Source organism: Trematomus bernacchii, unplaced genomic scaffold (genome assembly GCF_902827165.1).
Source record: "Trematomus bernacchii unplaced genomic scaffold, fTreBer1.1, whole genome shotgun sequence".
In the NCBI taxonomy this organism is placed as follows: Eukaryota; Metazoa; Chordata; class Actinopteri; order Perciformes; family Nototheniidae; genus Trematomus; species Trematomus bernacchii.
This window is the reverse complement of record NW_022987973.1, coordinates 16,287,602-16,298,275: the sequence shown is the minus strand read 5'-3', so window position 1 is coordinate 16,298,275 and position 10,674 is coordinate 16,287,602. Positions and strand designations below refer to the sequence as shown.

General features: G+C 39.6%; 1 protein-coding gene across 1 annotated transcript in view; it reads left to right on the top strand.

Annotated features, from left to right (window-relative positions):
- The first annotated feature begins 1,040 nt into the window (after positions 1–1,040).
- glceb (glucuronic acid epimerase b) overlaps positions 1,041–10,674 on the top strand; it is a 51,555-nt gene continuing 41,921 nt past the window's right edge. The window contains 2 exon segments of the mRNA XM_034115993.1: positions 1,041–1,210; positions 9,937–10,066. The gene's annotated coding sequence lies outside the window, so the exon portion shown is untranslated.

Sequence of the window (10,674 nt, the reverse complement as noted above, 5' to 3'; positions counted from 1 at the left end):
GACCCACTTATGCAGGGTTAAGAAAGTTTATTGTGAATAAAGGAATGTCAGACATTTCTTTTGCAGCATATATTTAACAGAAAAAAAGTTCTAAAAAATACATGCAACATTTACTTTGAACTATTCCTAACAGAACACCAATGTGGTGAATCTCTACTTTTTAAATGAGAATCCTCGACAATATCTACAGCTTCCACGACAACCAGTCCTCTATGGGCCTGCATGAAAGTGCACCACTTTTCAAAGAGAGATGTTGCTGTCTTGCATCAGGCGAATGCTCCACCCTAAGTTCAGTTTGCCTGTGATAATATCCTCTACTTTTATTATTTTTCATGGTGTATTTCATAAGATTTGACATCAGCATTAGGAGGGCAATATCTTTAAAATCTACTCGTGAAAAAGACATTACAGCTCAAAGAAAGCTTGAAATTGCACTTTATGTAACACATTTCAGCAGTGTTTCCTCATTCCACTCAAAAAACACTGCAGCACACTCTGCCTGAATCTTTAAGAATAACATCAGACAAGAGCTTTTATTTTTTTCATTCTTTTTCAGGGTTACACAGAGGAATCGGTTAGATAGAATAAAAAGCAAAGGAGAATATGGGCCGGTTACCAGCTGGTTCAAATCATGGATTAATTATATATCCATGCATCTCTTTGAAATCACAATAAGAAGAAAAATCCGCCCTATTGGCCAAGGATTTGTATCATTGGCCCTCAGTGTTCTTACAAAAACAGAACTAACAACACAATGACACTCAAATCAAGAGCAGCAAAGCCAAGCAAACAAAAACATATCATCTGCAGAAGGAGAATATAATCTTAATTTATCCACTGAAGATCTGTAATCAAACATTTGAATTTTTTGTATTTACTTGAATTGTATATTCAGCCTTTTCCACAGAGCAACAACCATGGCACAAACAAAACAAATACTTGGCTCCAGTCGACACATTTGATTGGTTCGTACATATCTCCAAGCTCTCGTCCTATCTCGCGATACGGCATATGCTTCCACTGAGAAGCAGACCCTGAGCTGTATTCAGTCGCTGTTGTGGCTGAGAGGCAGCACACTCAGCCAGTCTCTTTAGTTGATTCAGCCTGAGGTAACACAGGACTCTTTTAAACTCACCGACCAACCGAAAACAACTACTTCTGGTGTCCCCTGAACAAACTCCCGCTCTGTAAGACAGCTTTTATTCTGCAGGTAAGGTTGCTAATGTTAAGTCTTGTTGGCTCCCTCTGTCCAGACACTCGTATGCAGTGCTGCTAGCTGATATGTTCACAGTTTAACATCAGCGAACATTTAAACCGCACCAGTCGTGTGTTTCCTATTCTGTCACATGTTATTTTTGTGAAGCACTTAACCGATAAACGTCTAATACAACCTCAAGCTTGTCGGCTTCATAACGGAACCGGAGATGGAATGCAGGAACTTCAAAGCTCTGTGTTGACTTGTCTCTGGAATGCAATACCTCTGTTAGCTTGTATGCTAACGATACATCTGCTTAGTATAAAGTATGCTGTTGGCTGGCTCACTAGCTAGCTGGCTAGGTTTTCCTGCCAGCTCATCACCAAAAGTATCACCGTTTACTGCATTACTGTCATGCTGGACAGGTTGTGAGGATGTGGCTACGCGAAGAAGTCATGACAAGCCTTTTTTTTATGAATGGACCAGATCAGAAACTGAAAAACTTAACTTCTGCCACCGGTTAGCTAACGTCCAGACATCTTTGGGTTTTAAATGCTGTTGTTTTTCAGTAAAGATTTATTTTCAACTCTCATGACGTGAGCCGTTTCAACAGAATAGCTACTTTCCATTGCTGGTTTACTCAGATACTCATCGGTGGAAAAAAGAAAGATGTATCTCTTTCTAATGTGCAGTAACTTCTCCACCATTGTAAGATCTGTGTGCCACGCACTACTGTAGCTGTCCTGTTATTAGGTTGAAGACCACTTTTGTGCAATTGTGTTTTTGGAATTACAGCAATCATAGATGCAATGACCCTCGATTTACTTTTTAAGAACAACGACTGCATACACTTTGAATTGTCTATTCACACTAGACCTTTGCAGACTAATCCCTTTATGTTTAGGTATTAACGACACAGCTGTTAACAAAATGCATTGTTTAGGATCCGATTTAGTTGACATTAGGCTATTTAAAACATATTGACATTGAGTTTCGTTACCATTTTGCAATGCATACCAAAGAACATAAAATGAGAGCTATATTCCTATTGGTAGTGTTGTTTGTGTGCTTGATGCTTGATATACGTGGTTTAATAACAATACTGTTTGCTTAAATGTACTATATGTATGTAGATTGTTCAAATACAGGTGTAATGTGTTAATGACTGTGGATTAGGATTACAATGTTCCGAATAACAAGCAATGAATTAACCTAATGGAAGATTTAATGGTATATAGTATTTATTTGAAATGAAAGGAAAACACAGCTTTTTTTTTTTTTTTTTTTTAAATAGCTTTAATAGGAATATAAAGAGTGCACCGAGTTTGAGGTATATGGTAATAATCCCTTGTCAGTGTGAGCGGCGAGAAAAGCATTGAACACTAAAAGCCAGTGGGAGGAAGGAGCTCTTCTGGCACTAATGGTGCACCTTCGTTGTGTCAGTCTAATGCTGGGGTAGGAAAAGAGGAAAAAGCTATAGCCGCAACAAAAAACGGTTTGCTTTCGACTTGTGACAGAAGTGAGATCATTATAAACTTAAACAGACTTTATTATATTATACATCAAATATCGGCTGATTGGAGTTTTTCAAACATTAGCACATTAAACACGAACAGTTTTGATAATGATCCCTTTTGATGTTGTTGTTATGATTGGTTTGTGAGGGGGACAGTTTACAATAGAAAAATATTCGTCATTGTAAATAAGCTCGACTGTGTATTGAAGAGATCTGATAAAACATTTCCCATATGTTTATTATATATTCTAAAATAATGTGATTGCAATAATCATGGTATATTAGAGGAGAGTTTTTTTCATTTGTTTTAGTTGCAGTGCTTTTTACGTCTGCTGCACTTGCTCTGTGTGATCTCTGAATCTGTGAACTTCTCCGTATTGTCCCGTATATCTCTTCTATCAAAAAGCGAAATGTCTAAAGAGGTACCTTTATGGCTGGTTTAGGCCGAAGTGCTATTTCAAATTGTAATGATATATGTTGCACATTAGGTCTTTTTGCAAACTGCTATGATTTAGATGTTATATGTCAAACTGCACCACTGGCTATACCAAGTCGTTTTTTATTACTGTGGCTGACTGTCAAATACCTTAAATAGTTCATATTTTGCTCAAGAGCCAGCTGAAACTTGTTTGAAGGTTACACTAATTGAAATGCCTACGTCTTTTCTCCTACATGCATTAGTATGTGTAGCCCATATGCACAATATTTACATGATATAAATCAGTTCACTTTATACTCTGACTTTTGAAATTGTAATGTATGCCATAGTCTGATTACATATCTGAACTGTGTTGGACTTCTAATCTGTTTTTGCTAAACCCCATTACACACCTGTATGCTTGCTTAGTCGCTGAGTTTGTTTAGCATGTAAGTGTCTGGCAGGGGTCAAGACTAACTTTGTCCGCATTTGGAGAACATCAAGCATTACATATATTCTGGTTTGTGCACCTTCTGTTGGTTAAAAAAAACAAAACCTTTAAAAATAGTATGTTTGGGGTCAGCAGTAATCATAGTATCAGCGCAGAGGCTGCTCCACCCAAATGAACCAAAAGCTAAAGCTTGAAAAGTAACAACACTTAAATAAATCAGTAACTGAGAGGACAGTTGTCAACACACTTAACAACATTGCAATTAGAATGCTGAAAATTAGGCTTTTGCTAATTCAGAAACAATATATTTAGTTAAAGTTTCGCTTTGCGTTCCACATCAAGCCATGCAGTAGGAAATTATTCCTCATACTGAAATGCACCATTTAACTCTAGGGTTAATAACTACAGTACAAAAGTTCCTTGCTGTAAATATTGAGCAATACCGTCGGATGATTTTTGTATTTCTTCTTAGTTTTAGGGGCTTCAGTTAACTGGTTATATGTGGTGTGATTATCCAGACCTATTTTTTCTCCAGTCATAATCAATGACTTTATGGCAGCCATTCTGTCAACTTTGGCAACCAACATCGATCGGTGGCAGCCGGCCTGGTTACCATTTCTAAAAGACGCTGCTGGGCGGATGCAACGTTTTGTGAAGCGGATGCAACGTTTTTTCCCCTGGTGGAAAGTGAAGTGAAGACTTATTTTAGAGACGGAAGCGAAGAGCGGTTGTTTTAATTGTATGAATAAGAAATGCGTTTTCATATATTTAGGTTGAACTCTTCAAATTCCTTGGGGACATTAATATGTTTTCCATCGAGACATTTAGCACTATGATCAAATTCAAGTCATTGATGAATTGTGTCAGTGACTGGGAAGGCTACAATCATCTTAATGAGCAGCTTCTGTCTGGATTTAGTTTTCATATTTACATGCTAGTTACACTGTGTTCATGATGAGTGTTTTTTTGTATCCAGGCGGGTAATTACATGATAAAGATACAATTAATGTAACATTTTACTTTAACCATGTGTGTTCATCGTACCGTCAAACTGTTTTACATCACCATAGATAATTTGTTTCTTTTAGTTTAGTTATGTCATTTGTTTAATACAGTAAATAATTTGACATTCATTTTCTGAGGTTCATTTAATACGAGTATGGTGCTATAGCAGTTTTAAAATACATGTTTTAACTAATTTAACCCTTTGCTTTTTCCCTGGTTTGTTTTTTGGAGGTTGGTTTTGCCGAATTACTGCTTTAAACTACTTACTAACTAAAGCTGCTTATAATGAACTGATGCACTAGATTGTACAAGGTGGGTACAGGGGAAATATCTGTAGACCAGGTTTATATAATACTGAATTCAAAATAAATCTCAATTAACAGAAAGAAGAATAAGAACTTTGAGGATGGTTTCATTGCTCGGCCTCCCGAGCTATCAGGCTTCCAACAAATTTGCTATAAAACAAAACCCTGTTCCATAGAGTGTGTATTTGTACTCTTTCTGAGTGGTGGCAGATTGCAATAACACTGGCAGAAGTTGGCAGCTTGCTAATTAGGCTGTCAGCTAATCTGAGCACAGAGTTGATAGGAACACAGAGAAAAGCAGAAGACAGCATAAGCACTCTGCAAAATACATTTGAACCCTATTGCATAGTTAGTACAATACTTTATTAGAAGAAGATTCTGAATTAAACTTGGAATACCAGCAACAAATTTATTTTAGACCCAAACAAAGAGCTTTGAATCCATAAATCTTAGCACCTGCAAAGTGATCCTTTAGTCACTGGTATTGATCAACAGCTCTGCCCGCCTCTTTAAGATCTATTAAGGCCATTTCCTACTGTGGTGCAAAATGTATCTTTTCAAAACTGCAGAAAGCAGCGTGTTGGTTGTTTTATCTAGTTTCACTTTAAAGTTCTGCTCTGGAATACTTTATTATATTAGAATAGGCGCGTTCACACCGGAGTACTTTTACCCTTACTTTTCCCGTTTAGTTCCGTTTTTTTTGCGAATTTTGCGTTCACACCAAAAAGAGTACTTAGTTCCGAGAACTTTTTTTTTTTTATGGAGTGATGAGGAGGTGTCGGCGTTCTGGCGATTTACTCGGAAGGCTTCAGCAGCTTCTACTGAAGCCTTCCGAGTAAGTCCCCAACTCCGGGGACTTCCGGCCGGGAACTTCGGGTGTATACGTGAAGTGGTTTGCGGCCTGCCAGTAAACCCAAAGCAGAAGAAGAAGAAGTGACGTCAGTGGCTTCATTTGCGTAATCTTCCCTCAGGGAACTTATTCCGGTGTGAATGCGATCTGTACTTAGACCCCATTTACACGAGGACGATACGGGTTGTATCTGCATAGTTTCTCTTGCGTATAGCCCTTTGGTTTACACGAGGCCGTAACAAAACGATAGAAACGGACCCCGCAAACGATAACAGGTCCCAAGGTGGATAGATCTGCAAACGGAACGCTCTGGGGGGTCAAACGGCTCAGTGTGTAAGCCTCTATACGATCATTTTCTGATAACGATGAAATAGCCCCGCCTCCCTCTCCCCACGTCTCCTGCTCAGAGATCAGCTGCTGGGCTATCAGAAGAGGGGGAGGAAAAGAGAGGCTCATTATTCTTATATTATTATATAGAGTCGTTATCAATTTGTTTTAAAGCTCAATAAATAATAAAGAAGACCTCTGACCGGCACTTTCCTAATTTTGTCAGGAAGATTTTAACTTTAACGGACATGTTGACCGGTGAAAAAAAATGTTAACGGAAACTCTGCCGCACGGTTCCCTCGTCCCTTGGAAGAGGCGGAGAGGTGGGTGTTTTTCATCTGCTGGTGAACTACCGGAGAGATTTACAGCAGGAACACACGCCGTCCACCGCGGAGAATAAACAGAAGGGCAACCATGCTCCGGGGTCTTCTTCGCTGCTTTTGGTGTATTTTGTGGCGGCAGCAGCGCCACTTACAGGCCCGGCATATGTACTACAGCGTTTCCAGCGGTCTCGTGTGAACGGACACGTTAATTGAGCCGAATGCGTGTGAACGGAAGACTTTTTTGAAAACGCATACGGTGCGTAAACGCAAACGTTCCCGTGTAAATGGGGTCTAAGTACGGCAAAGTACTTGGTGTGAAAGCGGCTATTGTCACTGCCTATTGTGATGAGCTGTGTGTTGGTGTTGGAAGACACTTAGTACTTCGGTTTAGTCACACCTAGTCCCCCATATAACAGCTGAAGATGGTTCCTCTGACAATGGCTTCATCACACCATCACACCATCACACCTTTTATGTGCATGCTTTCACATATAATTATGTTTGTGGTCATATAGACACACAGCCCTGTGTACAGCTCTGATTCCTGAACATGCTGTTTGTTGGGTGTCTTTTAATGGCAAATTCTACTTACAAAATGTAAACCGAATCCTCATGATTCTGTGGTATTATCACAGTTCTAGTCTTGAACCTGTGATTCCCCATTCAGTTTATCACCTCCAGAAAATAATAAACATAGGGCCCTATGTAGTGTTATCTGCTGAACTTGCCAGAGTGCTGTTTTATGTCTCTGTCCTTTGATTTGTCGTTGATATATGTCCTTCCAAAGCCAGGACGATAACGGTCGTATCTGCTACAGTTCACTATCAGATAGACGGTTCGGCCACACGAGGCCGACATGGAAATGCAGAAAACAATAACGATAACGGGTCCCAAGGTGGGTAGATCTGCAAACGAAACGCTCTGGGGGGGCAAACGGCTCCGTGTTTACGCCTATACGATCATTTCCTGATAACGTTGAAGCAATAGCCCCACCTCTCCTGCTCAGAGATCAGCTGCTGGGCTGTCAGAAGAGGGGGAGGAAAAGAGAGGCTCCGTTTTTTATTATTATATAGAGTCGTTATTCATTTGTTTTAAAGCTCAATAAATAACAAAGAAGACCTCTGACCGGCACTTTTCTAATTTTGTCCGGAAGATTTAAACTTTAACGGACATGTTTACCGCAGAATAAAAATCTAACTGAAACTCTAACTGCCGCACGGTTCCCTCGTCCCTTTGAAGAGGCGGAGAGGTGGGTGTTTTTCATCTGCTGGTGGACTACCGGAGAGATTTACAGCAGGAGCAAACGCTTGCCTCGGGGAGGGAGAAAAAGAGCCAGAGCGTCCACAGCGGAGAATAAACAGAAGGGCAACCATGCGCAGGAAGTCTTCTTCGCTGCTTTTGTGGCAGGACTACAGCGCCACTTACAGGCCTGGAATATGTACTACAGCGTCTCCAACGCTTTCGAGCGGTCTCGTGTGAACGGACACGTTTCTGGTGCCTGTTGCGTGTGGACGGACGATTGCGGTCCGTTTGCGTTATCGTCCTTGTGTGGCTCCAGCCTTAATCAGCACATTTCACCACACTGCATGAAACAGTCAAGTGGCCTTGTGGCTGAAGTTCTCTCTTCTTGTTTCAAATGTGTGGTCCAAAAAAGTCGAGGAGTACAGGACAGAAAGCAGTCAAATGGTAGCAGGGTTTTATATTGAACTTATTTTGTATCCCCTTTCTGTGGTACTTGTATTGCAAAATAGAAACCAGACATGCAACTTTTAGCATGCCCAATCTTTTGCTGTGTGCACTGTTACTAGTTTAAACACTTGAGACCATTGCTCTTTCATGTGCTCTCTGAATGTCTACAAATACAGCAGTCCCTATTATTATACTGTAATGCCTAAGCATTTTACCAAGTCTAAACATGTCTTATGCAACAAGAACCAAACGCATAAACATCTAAGTCCAGGCTTGATTAAATATTTGAATATGAGCATGACGTCTTCTACCTACCAGCTTGAATTCCCAAAGCATTGGTCACTTTGTGGTACTTGTCCCTGCATGGTCTTCTGAGCAGCATCTGATGAGAGGGGGTCAACACAGCTTCAGTATGAATCCATCCCTGCTTAAGCCAACAGATAATGTGGTCGTCCTTGATAATCAGGTAGCTATTACTTACTTATTTATTTAGTAAGACTCCGAATATTCCAAATTGTGCCTTAAACTCTCCATTGGTGAATATTATACATTTTGGATGATGCAACAATTATGTTCCTCAGGTATTTATGCAAAGCAAATGTAACATTTATTTTTAATCCATGTTTACAAGACCTATTTTTGGAGTGTGTTTATCATTATAATTTAGCTCTAAAGGTCTGCGTAAAGCTCAGTCTTTTCTCACACTCTTGAGGCTTTCCTATCTGTTTTCTACCAGCAGCAGAAAAAGGGGTAAAGATGCCAAATTATTAGCATTGTAGGTTTACTGACATTTTTGGGAGGCAGATAAGATTTGGCAAAAATACAATACCATGAGACGATTGGGATTTTTAAGCCGGTACAGATTTTATTTTTTATTTTCTTACTAATCTATCTATCCCTTAAATGTCTTTTGTGTTAGACCATTGTTGGCAATCTTGCAAATTACTGATCAGGACTGCTTTATTGCCATATGGCTTCAGGTGATTTTTGCATCAGTGTGATGAAGTAGCTTGATTTGTCAAGTACTTGTTTTACATGACTATAGCCAAAAAAAGACTGCCTATTTTATTGTTTCTCAATAAAATTTCCTGAAAATTCCTTAGAGACATTATATTACTATTATGTTATATATACTATCCATATTGCCTATACTTGGTAGCCAAAGAGAGATTATCCGATGTGAGTTGTTGTGACTGATCCTGCAGATGGCAGCTCTGCTGTTGCTCTGTTACTTGCAGAAGTTGACCAGAAAATCCCCTTTAAATTAACAATTTTCTTCTTTTTGTCTATCAAATCCCACAATCTAGCATTTTAGAGGTAAAAGCTGCCATCTTGTGTATGTTGGTCTTTTATTGCTGTGATTTACTTGAATCACTTGCTGAGTTGCTGTTGGGTATTGATAAAACAGGCTAGTTTTATATCCACTTTACACTGAGATCCTTTATTTAGATAGGATTTTATTCCCAGCCGTGGATTTACCCATCTGGGCCTCTTCATTCCCCCTGAGATCTGATAACCTGTGCAGGGAGTTTCCAATTTTTATAAAGAGCCAGTCAGATAGGAAAATTGTCAACTATAGGTTGTCTTCAGCAGCAAGAAACACATTTCTACCACGTGTTTTAAAAAAATATGACAACTGTAAAATGTAACAGTCTTATAGATTGAAGTTAAATAGTTAAATTGTTAAAACATTTACTTTCTAAAGAGTAGTTCTACTGCTAAAAATGTGGACACCAAACCACTCCTAACTTGGACCTGCTTGGTGTCAACTTTCCTTTAATGTGTTGACGAACAAAGGAAACGAATAGAAAACTGCTCCTTAAGCTTGCCTAAATGTCATTGATGTCTCTCCTACAGAAAGCAGTGTGCACCACTGCTGTAGCTGCATGAAGCTTCTCAGGCTGAGCTTTGTGTTTAAGGCAGCGGAGCCAGGTATCCCTATGCTTGATAATACGCTGAAGGACACATCATTGATGTTACTGAGCAGGTGAGGATCATCTCACAAAAACTCAACATTCAACTAGGATGTTTCACATGAATATTTTTATTGTTTTATGCCAGGACAAGATTTAACAATATTTTTTCCTTCCGAGATAATTGCGAGCAACTCAAAAAGTGGCCTTTTCATTGCTCCTACGAACACTTCTTGATCTGTTGGGTCAGGTGATTCTCCGGCTGATATCTCATAGTCTGGTCTTGACATTGGATTGCAGCTGTCCGTGTTAAAGTGTCTACCCCTATGTTGGTATGTCACAGGGTTTGCAGTTTTTCACCTGCCATCGCCTAGCCCCCCCGACAGCCCCCTCTGCGCCTCCTGAAAGGACAAAACTAAATATTTTATTTACTTTAATATGCACTCGTTTTATTTCAGCTCAGTGTGTTTATTTCTTTGCTGTCATTTAATGTGTCTCTAGTTTCTCTCCTCTCCTTTTTTCTCTCTTCTGCCATTCGCAGAGTGTTGGCAGCCTCTTGCAGTATCTACAATGTTCACTCCCAGATTCTCCCTATTTTTAGGGCACTGTGTCTTTACGATTGCAAACACTGCATCCGTCACAATGAATGTACCTTCTTCTATTGTCGACAGGTATTGTTATG